This window comes from Octopus bimaculoides, chromosome 15, assembly GCF_046866305.1.
Source record: "Octopus bimaculoides isolate indiv1 chromosome 15, ASM4686630v1, whole genome shotgun sequence".
NCBI lineage: Eukaryota > Metazoa > Mollusca > Cephalopoda > Octopoda > Octopodidae > Octopus > Octopus bimaculoides.
Genome location: NC_142942.1, coordinates 47,913,897 through 47,933,896, shown reverse-complemented (window position 1 = coordinate 47,933,896; position 20,000 = coordinate 47,913,897). Strand labels below are relative to the sequence as shown.

At 36.9% G+C, this 20,000-nt stretch overlaps 1 long non-coding RNA gene across 1 annotated transcript in view; it reads left to right on the top strand.

Moving 5' to 3' along the window:
* Nucleotides 1-20,000, top strand: part of LOC149132519 (uncharacterized) — a 73,107-nt gene that overhangs the window by 7,363 nt on the left and 45,744 nt on the right. Inside the window, exon 2 of the long non-coding RNA XR_016244462.1 lies at nucleotides 12,154-12,174. This is a non-coding gene — a long non-coding RNA (uncharacterized LOC149132519). The remainder of the gene's footprint in view (nucleotides 1-12,153; nucleotides 12,175-20,000) is intronic.

Genomic DNA, 20,000 nt, shown 5'->3' with positions numbered 1-20,000 from the left:
TATATATATATATATATAAATGTTTATATATGTGTGTATATATATATATATATATAAATGTTTATATATACTTATATGTACATGTGTGTGAGTGCGTATGTATGTATGTATCTATATATATATATATATATATATATATGGATATACATTTTACTATCTATCTATATATATATATATATATATATATATATATATATATATATATATATATATATATACACACACACAGACACATATATGCATATATATATAAAAAGAAGACCACTATATATGTCAATGCATGATTGTATAGATATGTGTACGTGTGCATATGTGTGTTGGTGCATGTGCATATGTGATAGTAAATTGATAGCTATGGTAGTTCTGCAGGCCTTGTTGCATCAAAAACAACAACAACTGACTGCATAAATAAATAGATATATTTATGTGTGTATTGTTGTATGTGATGTCTGTGTCAGTTTGCATTCGGGTGTGTGTGTGTGTGTGTGTGTGTGTGTCTGTGTGTGTGTGTGTGTGTGTGTGTCTGTGTTGTTGTTGTTTTTGTGAATAGGCAATTGAAACCTGATATTAATAGTAGTTTCTGAGCAATAAAACTTTGTATCATCAATAATGAAAAAACATCAACATCAACAAACTTGCTCCTCCACCTCCACCACCACCACTACCACATACCGCCAGCAGCAGCACCACCATCACCATCACAAGCACCACCACCACTACCACCACCACAACCACCACCACCACAAGTGCCACGACTACCACTACCACTACCACCATCACATCACCAACACCACCATGACTACCACCACCACCACCACCACACATACCACCATCACCAACACCACAAGCACCACCACCACTACTACCACCATCACTATCACCACCACCATCACCACCACACACCACCACCACACACCACCACCACACACCACCACCACCACCACTACTACCACCACCAAATCTTTGTTGCCATTACCTCATGCCCAGGGCTACACATTCTCACACAAACACACGCACCAGCATGAAAGTAATGATGATGATAATAATAATAATAACAACAGCAAACAACAATAATGAAAACAATAACAATAATAATAATAATAATAATAATAAAAAGAAATACAAAAACAAAAAAATTTTTTTAAAAAGAGCAAAACTAATTTCAGTGTTTTTCATCAGAATAACAACAATTCCTACTGTACTGCTACAGCCAATCATCATCATCATCATATCCATCATCATCAACAACACATCTATCATCCTCATTATCATCATCATCACCACATCCTTCATCAACGTTCTCATCGTCATCCATCATCATCATTGTTGTCCACATCATCATCATCATCACCATCACCATCAACCTTCAAAACATATTGTGTCACACTGAATCTTGCTGAGGACTATGTTAAGGATACGCAACTTGCACATTAATTTCGTGAGCACGCTGTTCCACTGATTGAATCAACTAGAATGCTCGGTCTCATAACCGATGGATTGCCAATACCAGTTTCATATACATAAAAACACCTATCTATCTATCTATGTATATGAAACTGGTATTGGCAATCCATCGGTTATGAGACCGAGCATTCTAGTTGATTCAATCAGTGGAACAGCGTGCTCACGAAATTAATGTGCAAGTTACATATCCTTAACATAGTCCTCAGCAAGATATATGTATCGTCATCATCGTTTAAAGTCTGCCTTCCATGCTAACATGGGTAGGACGATTTGACTGAGGACTAGTGAACCAGATGGCTACACCAGGCTCCAATCTGATTTGGCAGAGTTTCTACAGCTGGATGCCCTTCCTAACACCAACCACTCCAAGTGTGTAGTGGGTTCTTTTACGTGCCACCTGCACAAAGCCAGTCAGGCGGTACTGGCAATGGTTATGCTCAAAATGGTGTATTGTATATGCCACCTGTGCAGGAACCAGTCCAGCGGCACTGGCAATGAAATTGCTCAAGTGTTTTTTCACGTGCCAGCAGCACTAGTGCCAGTAAGGCGACGTTGGTAACGATCATGCTCAAATGGTGCTATTTATGTGCCACTGGCACGGAAGCCAGACAGCTGCTCTGGCAACGATCACGCTCGGATGGTGTGCTTAGCGCTCCACTGGTACAGGTGCCATCACGATTTCACTTTTGCTTGCCCCAACAGATCTTCACAAGCCGTGCTTAGTGTCCAATGAAGGAGACGTTGATATGGGTGCTAGTCATCGAATTTAGTTCGGTATATTTCGTTTTGCAAGATTCTTTATGTGAGTTCGTGTGTTGAAGCATATTCTTCTGTGTCTGGGGAGAGTCATTTTCTTATTGTGCCATAAAATTTAACACACTCACTGGTATAATTTCCACTTATTTCTTATTTTTATTTTCCTAAAATTTTTGTTGCGTCTTGCAACCTGTTCAATAGCCTTGACTGTCTGTTATTTACACTGCGTTCCTTTTTGTTTGTTTGTGTGCATGTGTGCAGATCATGTATGTATGTACAGTTATATACATATCTATATACACGCATATGTATATCCGTGTGAAATATAAAAATATTTTAACATGGAAGTTGACTTTTGTAGTCGATGATGCAGCAGACATTTGTTTAAGATAGAACGAAAATAGCAACCAATATTAAGTCAATTGATGACCACCACCACCAATACCAAAACTTTTCCCCCCACACCACACCACACCACACCACACCACACCACACCACCACCACCACCACCCTACCAACAACATCAATATATATATCAATTACAAATCCAGCAATAACAAAAGTGATAATTACATTTCCTATAGGTACATGTAAACTTGGAATTTTAACCGATATGTGTGTGTATGTGTTTGGGTGTGTGTGTGTGTGCAATTGATAGATGTTGGGGTGGTGGTGCAGGAGTTAGAACGTAATGGGGCCTGTAGCATCAACATTAGCAACAAGAAAACTGTGAAGGTTAACAGAGACAATCCCACACACATTGATTCCACCTTCACCCACACACCTTCCCTGCAAATACATACATGCTCAGCCACTCGTAGAAGAGCCTAGACATAGCGGCAACATTTACAATACTGCACGATAACAATACATATACATATATATATATATATATGCATATGTATGCACAGTTATATATGCATATATGTATATATGTATACAGACTGGAGCCTGGTGCAGCCTCCTGGCTTCCCAAACCGCAGTCGAACCATCCAACCCATGCCAGCATGGAAAACGGACGTTAAACAATGATGATGATGAAGATGATAGATACATGCATATATATATATATATATATATGTATATATATATATATATATATATATATATATATATATATATATATATATATATAGATAGATAGACAAAGAGTTAGGTGGATACATACATATCTGTATATTATATTATATATACATATATATATATATATATATATATATATGTATCAATTTAAATATACACTAGATGGTGCATGTTTTTTGTTGATTCTGCTTCTATTGGATCTTTAAACTATATACCAGCCACATGGTTCCAGGTTCAGTCCCACTGCATGGCATCTTGGGCAAGTGTCTTCTGCTATAGCCTCGGGCTGACCAAAACCTTGTGAGTGGATTTGGTAGACAGAAACTGAAAGAAGCCCGTTGCATATATATATATATATATATATATATATATACATATATATATATAAAAAATATATATATATATTAATATATATGTGTGTGTGTGTGTGTGTGTGTGTGTGTGTGTGTGCGGCCCCGTAACTTAGTGGTTCGGCAAAAGTCACTAATAGAACAAGTACTAGGCTTACAAAAAATAAGTCCTGGGGTCGATTTGCTCGACTAAAGGCAGTGGTCCAGTGTGGCCACAGTCAAATGACTGAAACAATATATATATATATGATCTGTCAGCTGGAATGGAACTCAATTATAAGTCGAGGAGAAGGTGTGTGTGGAAGATGTATGTGTGGGTGAGTGTGCATTGGTGAAGGTCAATCCTGACGAAATGGAACTATAACTAAGTGTATTTCATTGAGATCATCTCGTCTCTTCTTTTCAAATGTGTCCTTTCTTTCCTACGACAGTAAAATTTTGATTTGAAGGTGGGCAAGCTACTATTTTTAGCATATGGAATGCTTCTCCTGGCTTTTAAGTGTAAGTGTATTTGAGGATTAAAATCGTTGTGATGTGATATAAGCACTGTTATAAATGAGATACCAGCACAAGAGATCATCATAGAGATTGTGAAAATTATTATTTATAGTCAAGGAAAACATGCAATGGCATTAATCTAAATCTTTAATCTTGGATAGTCAAGGAATATATTGAGATGCTAGCTGTAGCAAAAATTATAAAGAATTCTGATAGTCAAAGAAAATGTGCCACAGGAAAACCAAACTCTCTATTCTGATAATGATTTCAGAAGTATAGAAATCAATAAAAGAAATTTTCTAGGTTGTTTAGTTCGACCTCTTTGTCTTTCATGCTATGTTCAATACCATTAATTCTAAGAATGGTGTATGTTAGGTATGTCATGGAAAGTACGCAGTATAAAATCAATGATTTCTTATAAATGACTGGAAGCTATTCACAGAAAAACGTAGATCAAAGAAAGAGACACATCTTCATAGAATGAGTTTAACAGGTTTAGATATGAGATCTCAATGAAGTTTTGGAATTTAAAATCTAGGGATTTTTAACAATGGAAAGAGGGGAAAATAAAGTGATATAATTACTTGATAAGGAGAACATTATAAAAGAGATAGAAATTATTGGCCTATAAATACACGTGTGACAGATGAAAACTATAAATGCTAAAGTAAGATTAGAAATCTGAGATAAGAGGATGGAATCGGTCAAATGAAGTGAACCATGTGAAGTTGTATTGCAGTTGTTGTTATTGCTTAGTTCTGGAGCACTGTGAAGTAACACACCAATAATCAAAGGACTTCTAGTTGGTGCAATCCCGTCTCATGTATCTAAAGTTACATTATCCAAAATAGCCCTTTTTCTGACTTAATCCTTTTGTTACTGTATTTCTATTGAGATAAACTAGTTTTGTATCACTTAAGACCGAAAATAAGAAAGAACTGAATAAAATGATTTTGTCCTCATTAAGCTGGGCGTTTGGGAGAGAGATTAACAGGAAATTTTGACGAAAAGTTTTATTTTAAATCCTTTCAAAACAGTAAGTTTATACCATAGAACCAGAAGTAGATCTCAGGTGGGTTGACGCCACAAGGTTTAAAGAGAATAGGCTTTGAGATTTGAAGAGAATTTTGCCACTATTTCTTCTAGGAGATTAAACAGTGCCCTAGGGGAACCTTTGTTGTCATGTCCAGAAGTGTTCCATTAAACAGATGATGGCTTTCAGAACCTGCTTTTCCCTTCCCTGTTTCTTGACCATATCAACTTATTTCTCAAGAACATTACATTATAACATTACATTTTATGACAAGTTGGGGATTTCAGTAAAAATTTGGTTCGTATTTCTTGCAGGTTCACTAACTGTGCTTGTTTATTTCCTTTGTGTTAGTTATCCTGTTTAAGTATTTATAGTTTTCTTATGATATACAAATATTTATAGCTCACCAATTCTGATCTCTTTTATAATGCTGTCTTTATAAGGTAAATTATATCCCATTATTTCCTGCTATTTTCCTTTCAATCTTTGTAAGCACCCTTAGATTTTAAATTCCAAACTTCTTTGAAATATATTCTGTAAATCCATAAAAATATCTTTGTACTAAAACATCAATCTCATACATCAGTGTTCTTTTGTGAATAGCTTCCAGTTATTTTGAAGAAATCATTGATTTTATGCTGCATACTTTCCATGGCATACACCTAACATATATCATTCTTAGAATTAATGGTATTGAACATAACATGAAAAACAAAGAGGTCGAACTAAACAACCTAGAAAAAATTTTTTTTTATTGATTTTTATGCTTCCTAAATCTTTATCCGAAATGACAGAGAGTTTGGTTTTCCAGTGACACGATTTTTTTGAAAAAATTTAAGAGTTCTCAGAACTTTTGCTACAATTAGCATCTTGATATATTCCTTCACTGTCCAAGATTCAAGATTTAGGTTAATGCCATAATAACTTTCCTACGTTTGTAAATAATAGATCTTTTATCTTCTGTCTTTTACTTCAATCGTTTTAATGAGGCCATGCTGGGACACCACCTTGAAGAACTTTAAGTTAGAGGAATCAACCCTAGTACTTGTATATAGTTTTTAAGCCTGGTACATATTCTGTCAGCTTCTTTTGCCAAACTGCTAAGCTATGGCGATGTTAACACACCAATACCAGTTGTCATGCAGTGGTGACGACGATGATGAGGAGGAAGGAGAAGAATGATGATGATGGATGATGGTGATGATCAAGAGGAGGAAGAGGTAGAGAATGATAATGATGATAGATGATGATGAGGAGGAGGAATAGAAAGGGGAGAATGATGATGATGCAGAGGGGGAGAAGAAGGAGAATGATGATGATGCAGAGGGGGAGGAGAAGGAGAATGCTGATGATGATAATGATGGATGATGATGATGACGAGGAGGGGAAAAGGAGGAGAACGATAATGATGATAGTTGATGATGATTATGACGATGATGATGGATAATAATGATGATGTGGAAGAGGAGAAGGAGAATACTGATGATAATAATGGATGATGATGGTGATAATGAGGATGATGATGATGACGACTACGAATATGATAATAACGATAACGGTGATTGTGATGATGACGATGATGATGATGATGATGATGACAAAGACAATGAGATGAAACACAATCATAATCCGGAAGCATGTACATTCATTATCCACTACAGCACTTGTGCAATCCCCTGGATACATTATAACCTCAAATTATATGTATAATACATTTGTATAAGATTAAACTGGGATTATAACCATAATCCATCAGTTCAGTTGCAATCCATCATTATTACACATGTTATTTGTTAATACACTTATATTCCAAAATCAAGAACTAAATTTTTTAAATTCCTTAGAATTTCGTATGTTTATATCTCATAAGGTATTGCCTTGTGTTGCACCTGAAAAATGTTAATCCTTCAATACACTTACAAGCCACAGATACATGTATAGGCGCAGGCATAGCTATGTGGTAAGAAGCTAGCTTCCCAACCATGTGGTTCTGGGTTCAGTCCTACTGTATGGTACCATAGGCAAGTGTCTTCTACAAAAGCCCCACCCCACAACCAACCAAAACCATGTGAGTGGATTTGGTAGATAGAAACTGAAAGAAGTTTGTTCTATATATATATATATATATATATATATATATATATATATATATATATATATATATATAAAATCAGCCAAAACTGAAAAGATAATCTGGAACTCAACTGATGAAAGAAGACTCTGAATGACCCATCTTTGTTTTTTCTTGTCCCTTTTTGTATCATCTAACTGTCTGGATGTCTGTTGTTGCCTGTTGTACGTGTGTGTTTGTGTGTCTGTGTTTGTCCTCCCCAACTTCGCTTGACAACCGATGCTGGTGTGTTTACGTCTCCGTAACTTTTGCAGTTCGGCAAAAGACACCGATAGAATAAGTACTAGGCTTCCAAAGAATAAGTCCTGGGGTCGATTTGCTCGACTAAGGGCGGTGCTCCAGCATGGCCACAGTCAAATGACTGAAACAAGTAAAAGAGTAAAAAGTATTATTATTATTATTATTAAGGTGGCGAGCTGGCAGAGTCGTTAGCACACCAGGCAGAATGCTTAATGGCATTTCAATTGTCTTTATGTTCCAAGTTCAAATTCCATCAAGGTCGACTTTGGTTTTCATCCTTCGAGAGTCAACGAAATACGTACCAGTGAAACACTGGGGGTCGATGTAATTGACAGGTCCCCCTCCCCAAATTTCAGGCCTTGTGCCTATAATAGAAAGGATTATTATTATTGTTATCTTTTCTTTTAGTTTCCTTCCAAAATCAAATTTATAATCATACCTAAGCATTTATAGTTTTCTTATGTTCCACAACTATTAGTAAATCATCACCAGGACCTCTCCTTTACATGGTGTTGTCCTTATCAGGTGACGACATCACTTTATTTTCCGCTGTCTTCCTTGTTCTCGTTGTTCTATGGCCCAAGGTTCCATATTCTAAATTTCCATATTCATCGAAATATTCTGTCTAAGCCTATAAAACTGATTGTGCTAAGACATGTCTCGCTTTGATCTGTATTCTTCACGTGAATAGCTTCCAGCCATTCCAAAATGCGAAATTATTGATTTTATGCTGCATACTTTCCATGACACACTGAACATACACCGTTCTTAGAATTAATGGTATCGAACATTGTATAAAAAGACCAAGGGGTCAGACTAAATAACCTTATAAAATTTCTGTTATTGATTTCACTACTTCCTAAATCTTTACCGGAATAAGAAGAAAGAGGGCTTGCTTTTCTGGTGGTATGGTTCCTTTTACTCTTAGAATTCTAATGGCTTTTGCTTCAACTCTCATTTCGATATATCTTTGGAACAGTATTGTTGTTTGTTCCTTCTCAAGCCATGTCTGGCTCATAAGGACCAGTTTCCTGGTTTCCTTGGCATATAGGTTCCCCACCTGGACAAGAACACTGGTCCGTCGCAGGTGAGCTGCAAGATGCAGGAGGAAAGATTGAAAGAAAGTTGTGGCAAAAGAGTCAGCAGAAGTTCACCATTACCTTCTGCAGGAGCTGCGTGGAGCTTAGGTGTTTCGCTCATAAACACACACATTGCCCGGTCTGAGATTCGAACCTGCGATCCCGTGACCGCAAGTCCATAAAGAACCAGAAGAAATGCCACAAAGCATTTTGTCCAGAGCACTAACAACTCTGGCAGCTGACCAATGAAGATGGTGATGATGATGATGATGGGGGTGGTGGTGGTGGTGATGATGGCGACCATGATGATGATAATGATGATGATGGGGGGTGGTGGTGGTGGTGATGACGAAGATGATAATAATGATGATGATGATGGTGGTGGTGATGGTGATGACGACGACCATGATGATGATCGCAATGATCATCATGATCATCATGCTTATGATGATAATGATGATGATGACGACGACAATGATGATGATGATGAAAATAAAAGAAGAAATACAGAAGAGAATAAACAGAGAGAGGACGGAAAGAAATTAAGAAGCAGTGGAAGAGTGGGAGATGGAGAGAAGAGAGAGGTGGAAGTGCACGGATGACAGGTTTTTTTTTTTTTTCAATTATGGCATTTGAGACATAAAAAAAAAAAATAATATATGATAGAGAAAACTTATTTCTGCAAAGAAATAAAAATGGTTTAGTTTTTATCTGCAGGGGATACGTTTTTAACATATAGAAATCCTTATATCATATAAAAGAATAAGGGGGAAAAAAAAAAAGAGAGAGAATGGAGAGATTGCTGTGAGGATAAACAAAAATAATTATTTCCTTGCATTTATTCTTTTTATGACTTCATTTTAAAGAAGGAATGATAGCACCCAAGCCCTTAAAAGGAGCTTTCTAGGTTGATGGGGGTCTAGATGAGGAGGTAAGGCATTGATCAATAATTTTTAAAAGGAGTCTCTGAGGTTGGTAGGATCTAGAGGGGAGGAACTGCATGGCCATGCCAACCCCTGTAAAGGAATTTCAACCATGTTTCGTGGTCTGCTACCACAACAGCTCCTTTATAGGATCCAGTTAGCTCAAGACATCATCAGGAGGAGCCACGTCCGGTTTCGGCCCCTACTCCTCTACCGTTTTGACGTGGCGCCCCCCCCCCCCCTTTTGGAGGTGTCTTCAGCTCTGGTGTTGGGTGCATGCTTCTCTTCTTTCTTCTATTCCCTGGCCTCTTCGATGCAGCATCAACGAGTGTCAGCGTCCGATACAGCACTGTAACTTGGAAAGTTCGTATTGGTTATAGTTAATAACATAGTACTAGGATCAAATTTAATCCCCACCCTCCTGTTAAAGGATACATGACAAAGCTAATGGCAAAAAAACGCAAACACCGGTCATTCCTTCGAAAGAGCCGGATTTCATTAATTAGCCAAAATATATACCTGCTCATGTAGGCAGGGGATGGAGTTTTCGCATTTCTATCTTTCTGATATTTTTCTTCTGTTCTCTCTTGTGTAATCTATACTCTGCAGCTTGTTGACCAGGTATATTTTTTTAACCAAACTTTCTGTGCAAAAGAGTTTAAGCTAAGCATTTCTGACTGACATGCCTGATGTAATTGAATTATTCTGCCCATGCAGGGAAGCTGAATTATTTATGAAACTCTCCTGTAACTTTTGGCTTTATATGGAGTTCAATTTATATTGCTGTCTAAATAAAATATCTGCCTTACTAGCTTAAAATGAGCATCCTCATCTCTTCTAACTTATGAAATGCTCATTGACATATGTTTGAATGTGCATCTGTACATATGTATGTATTTGAGTATGTATGTGTGCATGTGTATGCAAATGCTTTGAATCTGTTAAACTTTTTTTTATTTATTCCTATGGATATATGTACATATATTATATATATATATATATATGCATATATATATATATTTGTATGTATATATATATATGTGTATGTATATATATATTTGTATGTATATATGTATATATATATATATATATATGTATGTGTATATATATATATATATATATATGTATGTGTATATATATATGTATATACATACATATGTGTATGTATGTATATATCTTGCTGGAAGGGTTCCTAACCCATGGGAAAAGAGGGGTTAGATGACGGCGGTGGTGTTTTCAAAGGGATGCCATGTGTAACCTGATCACCTCTGCCGATCAAACTCCCAACCCATGCGGTCCAGTTGCAACACTGATTCTGTCCAAATTTGATGTCATTTTACTTAGTTTGGTTTGAAATAAAGAACTTGATTAGCTTAATGATCCCAACTTAATCCCCGGCAAAGCCGGGCTATACTGCTAGTATATATATGTGTGTGTGTGTGTGTGTGTGTGTGTGTGTGTGTGTGTGTGTGTGTGTGTGTGTGTGTATATATATATATATATATATATATATATATATATATATATATATATAAGATTTTATAGTTTGCTTGAAGCATTGTATATGGAATATAACGTTGAAAGGTTTAAAAGGCCAAACAATGCAAATAGATTTTAAGATGAGGTGACGTAAACTAAAAGTAAGTTACCTGGTAATCTTTGGTCGTACATGTATCCAACATTTCGGAACATACAAGTCCCTTCTTTCCAAGGACAGTTCCTTTTTTAACCCTGAAGAAGGATAAAAAGCAAAGTTGACCTCAGCAGAACTTGAAGACGGACAAAATACTGCTAAGCATTTCGCCCGGCGTGCTAATGTTTCTTAGTTCTTTATTGCCCACAAGGGGCTAAACAGAGGGGACAAACAAGGGGCTAAACAGAGGGGACAAACAAGGGGCTAAACAGAGGGGACAAACAAGGACAGACAAAGGGATTAAGTTGATTACATTGATCACAGTGTGTAACTGGTACTTAATTTATCGACCCCGAAAGGATGAAAGGCAAAGTCGACCTCGGTGGAATTTGAACTCAGAACTTGAAGACAGACGGAATACCGCTAAACATTTTGCCCGGCATGCTAACAATTCTGCCAGCTCAGCTCCTTACAAGCTACATGAACTGAGCTAGAAAAAGTAGGAAGCAAATATCGGATCGAATCTTATCATTGTACTTGTGTGAATTTCTTAAAATTTGGTATGATAGTAGTTTCCAGAGATAAATAAAGATTGGCACTAGAATCTGGTAAACCAATAATGGTTCACATTGGAAGGAATCAGGTGGGAAATAACGATTAAAGATATATGCAAGTTACTGTAGCATGAAATGAAGTGGAGAATAATGTTCCAAGAGAAGTTACTTATTAAATAAATCTTAGTGTCTTGGTTGTGTTGCATATCTCTTTTGTTACCTAATTCAAACTGACATAGACAAGCACTGGAATAAAAATTTTGCTCTCTGTCCTTCGTCACTGTAGTAGTAGTAGTAGTAGTTGCTGCTGTTGTTGTTGTCTCTGCTGTTGTTTGTTTTAGCTTTTTTTTTTGTTAGCCAAGGGAGCAAGGACTGTAGTAATTCCAGTTTTTTTTTTTTTCTTTTTCAGTTTGTGGAGTCTACAAGACTGGTGAGTAGTAGAGAGAGAAGCAATAATTTGACAGCACTGGAAACCTAACCTGAATTCCTGCAACAAAATAGACTCTCCTGCCCCCCCTCCCCCCACCAAGGTTCATGTGCCAGTGTTAAATGAACTGGTACCCCAATAGGTGGTCTTTGAATCAGTAGACACGTGTTACAAGATGTGTGAGCCATGACAATATTTTGTCATCTTTTATTCAGGTATAGACAGATGTGGCTGCATAGTTTACACGTTCACTTTGCAGCTATGCGGTTTAAGGTTCCATACCTCTGAGTAACACTTTACTGAATGGTGATTATCCTTCCCTGTTTTTTTTTACATGGGCAACCCCACTGATGCTCTCACCATAGTTGTGTGCTTGAAAGAGACCCTGTCCCAATTTTGTCTCCATAGCCAATACAAATAGGTTTTAATGTGGATGGTGCCAGGCAGCCTGGTGGGGGGAGGGTCATCTAACAGCCCATCAATCAACTCATCCAGATGTGTCGATGTAGACTCATCCTAACTCCATAGATGCACTAGCATAGCTGGGGAGTGGGGAGGTTCACCTTAGGTGGAACTTTTAAAGGAGCACCAATTTTGGGTCTGTTGTAGGCAATATGTGTTTTTTTTTTTTGTCGGGTCAAACGAAAGGGCAGCACACACTCTAGTTACGCTAGTGCCTAGATACCATCCAGTCAGGATTAGTACAACTAGTGACTAAATCCTGGCTGACACCAGCTGAGCAAGCTATAAGAGTTTACATGATCAAGTGCCCGAAAAATAAGCTGAATAAATCGGACATTATACTTATCAGTTGGTGAGTCAAAGCAGCTCAAACAGAAAATGTTGCAAGTAACAAAAAAGAAAAAAAATGGTCAGGTCAACACCTGAGGTAGTTCTGACTATAGCTGTCATCCAGAATGAGCATTTCAAAAATTCTATGATGACCCAGCCATGTCTATTTATTGACCCTCAGGGGTGTCATTCAATGTCTGCATTGTTTCCAATGACACAGAATGGTTCAATTCACGGTCAAATCTGGAACTTTTCACAATAGTGTTAGTTTACCCACTTGTGGAAGGATCAATTTGGCATGGTTGCATCTACCCGACATGTCTCAACGCCTGTTAAGAGAGTCATCTCTTTCACTAAAGGCTCAGGGTGCTCTTGGCAGAATCTCTTCTGTTGCAAGCATCCAGATCAAGCTTTAGCTTTTAGAAAATCGTTCTCACTTCCTTATTGATGGTCTTGAAGGTGCCATAATAGATTATGGGCACTGTCTTCTATCCTCAATAAAAAGTAAGTTACAAAAAAAAAAAAAAAAAAAAAAAAAGGTAACAAAACCAAAAAGCACAAAAGTGAGAACGATAATGATGACAAAATCATGCTGACAATGATAATGAAGACGATAATGATGGTGGTGGTGGTGGTGGTTGTGAGGGAGGTGGGGAATAATGATGATGATGATGGTGATGATATTGATAATGAAGATGATAGTGATGATGTCGATGATGATGACGCCGATGATAACGATGTTGATGATGGTGGTGGAGACGACGACAACAATAGTGATGGTGGCGGTGGTGGTGGTAATGATGATGATGATGAATATGGTGGTGGTGATGATGGTCATTGCAAATTTTTACCTGGTACTTCAACAATACTAAGAGCATTTCTAATCAATCAATTTGAAGTGACAGTGAACAGGTGAAGAGGTAGGTTTGTAATCAAAGGTGGAAGAGAGGATGGTGAACACAGTTGTGGTGGAGGTGGTGGTGGATGCGGATGGTTATCCCAGCATTCACTCTGCTGTAAGTCTATATATATACATATATATATGTGTGTGTATATACAAATATATATATATATATATATATATATATATATATTTATGAATGTGTATATGTATATATATATATGAATTGAAACTGTTATAAACCTTACGTTGGTTTCGTAACAGTGCGAGCGACATTTTGGTGGTCTGCCATGATGAATAAATGATGTTTTCATGGCACAGAATGTCGTTATGTAGATCAACGCCACTGCTCCTGGCACCATCAGCTTCAACATTATCATCTACTTCATCATTATCTTTATCATCATCATCATCATTCACCTTAATCATCATTATCGTTACTCTAATCATCCACTCAATCATTATCCTCCATCGTTATCAGCAATTCACTGCATCTGGGGCATGTGCGTGCGTGTGTGTGGGGGGGGGGTGTATTCTGTTATTCCTTTATTCTTTTACTTGTTTCAGTCATTTGACTGTGGCCATACTGGAGCACTGCCTTAAAATGCTTTAGTTAAAAAAAACGACCCCAGTACTGATTCTTTGTAATCCTAGCACTTATTCTATCGGACTCTTTATAATTTAGAGAAAAGAACCAAAGTTCATGAACTCATCCATGAAAATCCACAGTCACATATAGAAAAAACTAAAAATTAAATACACTATAAAGAAGTATAATAAAATACAAAGTAAAAATCATAAGATAATAATAATAAAACTACACGTGTTTCATAACCAAATTTTCAAATAGAAAATAAAATATAATCAAATCAATTAAATCGATCCAAAATCAATTCTATTCAAAAATATAGCTAATCTTCAGGTCAAAATACAACAATAATAATAATAAAATGAATGTATATATCAACCAACAATAAATAATAAATGAATATATATAAAAATACTTATTCTATCAAAATAGAAAAATGTTAAACAATATTATATATATGGGGTCTCCAGTTTCTTGGCGTAAATCCTCTCTTTTAAGTATCCCCACAAGAAAAAATCCAGGCTAGTCAAGTCTGGGGAATGTGAAGGTCAGTTAACATTGCCGTGGCAGGAGATTATTTTCTCTTCAAAGCACTGCCATAGCAACTGCATTGTTTCTCTTGTGGTATGAGCAGTTGCTCCATCTTGCTGGAACCATGTGTGAGGTCTACTTTGAATGGCTGGGCATACAAACAGGTCTCAATCATGGATACCTGAAAGAGAGGGTTTACATCACCAAACTGGAGGCCCTGGTGCAACTGAAGGAGAACATGAATAGAGAAATCAAAGAAGTGGGGTCTGAAACTCTTGAGGGTGTTATGGTGCAAATTTTGGACAATGGCTGCCATTTAAGCGTTGTCATTTTTCATATGTGCTGTAGTAGTGTTGCAAAATTTGATTTGTGCATATTAATTTCCATTATGTTTTTTATATTGTATCAAAGTTTTATGCATTTATTTGTAATGTTAAGCAAGTTATTAAAAATTGAAATCCATCTGTGACTTTTGGGACACTCTGTATATCGACTATCTTAATTATAATATATTCAACTCTATTGATGATATAAAGCATTCTCCTTTCATTTCTGAGATTCTACAGAAACTTTTAACACTACTTAGATATATGCGTATGTGTGTGTGTGGAAAAAGAGAGAGAGAGAGAGAGAGGCAGGGTAAAAGAGATGTGTCTATTGTCACACTTCACTATCCATTTCTTCACGACACATGCAAAATGCGATACGCAGCATGCAGAGTGCAATATGGTTCTTTGTCAGACGAAAAGACACAAAACATAACACAACTAGGAAGATGGTTCTGCAGGCGACACTTTGTCATTCAACTAATTGCCTTCATACCTAAGGACTGCTGGATCAAAGCTAACCAAAACCCAACACCCACCCACCCACACACCACACCCGACAACAACTACAACAGCAACAGCAACCATATTAACAACTATCACCCAGACTACAGTTAAAATGTCTAGAAGTAAATGTTACAATTAATAACTAACTTCTCTTTTCTTTGATGCCCTAATTGCAGTCAATTCTTTCTGTGACACACCAATTTGCTTACATTCTATCACAAGTAGATTTCTGATTCTTTATTTTTTTTTTTTTTTTTTTTTGAAATTTCTGTAATTTTTACAATTTTTTAATTTTTTTTATTTTTGAAAACTTTTCAATTTAAAAAATTTTTTTGGGGGAAATTTTTGTAATTTTTGTAATTTTCCTTTATTTTTTTTATTTGCAATATGCAATTTTCCAAAATATATACTTTCATGTTCATATACATCGCAGCATGTTCTGTTTGTTAATTAATGAGGTATTCAGTTGATAATTGCTGTTGTTGTTGTTGTTGCAGTCATCATTAGAGTTATTGTTGTCAATGATGTTCATGATGATGACAGTGATGATGATGATAAATGGTGAAGATGGGGATGGTGTTAATGGTGATGGTGGTGGCCAAGATGAGGGGAGGGTACTTAGGATTGTGTTAGTGGTGGTGGTGATCGTTGTGGTGATGGTGATGATGGTGGTGGTAGTGGAGGTGGTGGTGGTGGTGGTGGTAGTGATGATGATAATGGACGATGATGATAAAAGGCATTGTGATGTTGTTGTTGTTGGTGGTGGTGGTGATTGTGATGGTGGCGGTGATAATGATGGGGAGCATGTTGATGTTGAGGATGATGATGATAAAGAAGAGAAGGAGACAGAGACGGAGGAGGAGGAGGTGGGGGCAAAGACGGAGGAGGAGGAGAAGTTCAACAACAGTGGTAGCCTGTGTTTGATTTTTGGCTTCCATTCTTTCATGGAGCCAGCTTTAAATTTCTGCTTCATTTCTTCTGTTGCCCATTAGAGAAAACAAAAGCCCACACCACACATAGGAGGTCTGATCAAAGAATATTGGAACTGGCGCTAAAGAAACGAAAACTACCACAATACATATCAATTTGGCATTTAATCTCCTTCAATTCAAAGTAGTCCCCTTCAGAAGCCAAACACTTCAATCGGCATCGCTTCCATTGATGAGAGCATTCATGGAACCCCTTTCTCGGATAGTGGAGCATCTGCCTCATTGCTTTTCTCTTGGGTTTATTTGACAACTTGACATATTGTTCCTTTCATGTGGGGGATTTGATTTCTACTTTGGTTTCAGGATTGTAACCTTGGGCAAGTGTATTCTTCTATAGCCTCAGGCTGACCAAAGCCTTGTGAGTGGATTTGGTAGACGGAAACTGAAAGAAGCCCATCGTATATATGTGTATATATATATATATATATATATATATATATATATATATATATGTGTGTGGTGGTGGTGGTGGTGGTTGTGGTAGTGGGTAGTGCTGGTGGTCATGGTTCTGGTAGTGGTGGTAGTGGTGATGGTGGTGGTGGTGGTTGTAGTAGCAGTGGCAGTTGTGTTGGTGGTTGTGATTGTGGTGGCAGCACTGATAGCAGTGGTGGTAATGATGGTGGTGTTGGTAGTGGTGGTTGTAGTGATAGTAGTGGTAGTGGTGGTGGTTGTAGTAATGGTCGTAATATTAGAGGTAGTAGTGATCGTAGTGGTGGTAATGATGATAGTGGTTGTAGTCGGGATAGTGTTCGTAGTGTTTGTAATGGTAGTGTGGTGGTGGTTGTAGTAGTGGTGGTGCTGGTGATGGTGGTGAGAAGTTATCAAAAGAACAAAACTAATTTTTTTGGGGGGGTTTCAAAGAAATTCTGTCAATTATTTAAATTAAGACAGATTAAAGTTTTTAGTTTGATTTTGTTGCATAATAAGTGAGAACACACCGGATAATAGATTCCAAGATAAACAATACCTGAAAAGAGAAAGAGTGATAGAATGATGTTTAAGGTTGGAATATTTGTCATCGAGTGTCCGTTTGATCAATGCCAATGAGAATAACGATGATGTCCGTAACGTTAATTGCGATGTTAATGCGGTCAATGACCAATGGTCTAAATGTTAATTAACACTAACAACATTCACAACAACATTTGCAACAATAACTCAAACACATGCACTCACACACAAATACAAACAGACACACACACACAAATATACACAAGCATAAACACACAAACACACACAAAAACAAATACAAACACACAAATACACACACAAAAACAAACACACAAGCACAAACACACACACAAATACACATAAACACACGCGCAAACACAAACACACAGGAATACACACAAATACACACAAATACACACACACATAAACACAAACACACACATATGCCAACACACTTACATATCTTTGTCTTTTACCTTTTATTTTTTTACTTGTTTCATTCACTGCACTGCGGCCATGCTGGAACAACACCTTGTAGGATTTTCAATCAAACAAATCAGACACAGGAACTGTTTTTGTCTTTTAATTTTGATACATAATTTGTTCCAATCGATGTGTTTGTTAATCTGAGGTTTCCTCCATTTTCTGATTATATATATATATTTACGGAGATGTACTTGCATAGCAAGTGACCTGAACTGATTGCTATCTCTCTTGCATTAGCCCTGAATTTTTGCAAGAAATTGCATTCAGCAAATTAATTAACTAATTCCTTAGTTATTTTATGTAAGAACACTCGTATACGCCTGTATTATAAATGTGTGTATATACACATATATATATATATATATATATATATACACACATATGAATACATGCATGTATAAATGTATGTTTGTGTGTGTCTGTATATAGAGGCGCAGGAGTGGCTGTGTGGTAAGTAGCTTGCTTACCAACCACATGGTTCCGGGTTCAGTCCCACTGTATGGCACATTGAGCAAGTGTCTTCTACTATAGCCTCGGGCCAACCAAAGCCTTGTAAGTGGATTTGGTAAATGGAAACTGAAAGAAGCCCATCGTATATATGTATGTATATATATGTGTTTGTGTGTCTGTGTTTGTCCCCCCAACATCGCTTGACAACCGATGCTGGTGTGTTTACGTCCCCGTAACTTAGTAGTTCGGCAAAAAGAGACCAATAGAATAAGTACTAGGCTTACAAAGAATAAGTCCTGGGGTTGATTTTCTCGACTAAAGGCGGTGCTCCAGCATGGCCACAGTCAAATGACTGTAAAAGAGTATATATAGAGAGAGAGATTCACACAACTGCCTGCAACATGTTATTCATGATTCACTATGTGCATGTAATTATTTATGAGATTTCATTGAGTTTTGATGCTTGGTACATGGAATTGTAGATTCATAAATTCAGGGACACGTTTTTCCCATGAATTATATGAATATGTGCTATGCATGTAAATCTACTTACTTAAAAAATCAAACAGAAGTTCATGGGAGTATATGTTTTTAATGTATAATATACATATAAAGCAAAATATGCATATAATCACTATCCAAAAACTTACCAAAATTAGAGGTGTGGTGGTGTGGGTGGGTGTTGGCTCATGCTGGAAATTTTGAAGTATGAATTGTTTTTTGAGCATGCAAGAAAAGTTTTCCTCCTTTTTATTTAAATATTCATTATTGATGTTATAATATTTAATTTTTCCATGATACAGAAACCATACTTGCTGCATCATCACCCTATATCTGCTGACCTTACCTATGATGCTCTAGTTTATATGGGGGTTGTTCATGATCCTCTCTTTAAGTGACCATACCATATTAGATAAAGATGCATGTCTTTTGCTTTTGTCTCTAAACCAAGCCAAATTTTGCATATACCTCACCATGAATGTGCATTGTTAGTAACAACATCAGTAACAGCCGTAATAATGCCAGTGATGCAAACAATGACAGCAACAACAATAAAAACAAAAGTAACTGAACTGAAATTCAACAGCTACGATCACAAAACTACAATGACAAGAGTAGAAGTGCTAACAATAAAGATAGAACACAAATACAATAACAATAGTACCACCTTCACCGCCACCATCACAACACTTTCACCACCACCACAACCAACACCACAACAACAACACCACCACCACCATCAGCAACATCACCATCACCAACAACACTAACACTACCAGTGCATTACCGCAAATAACAACAAAAGC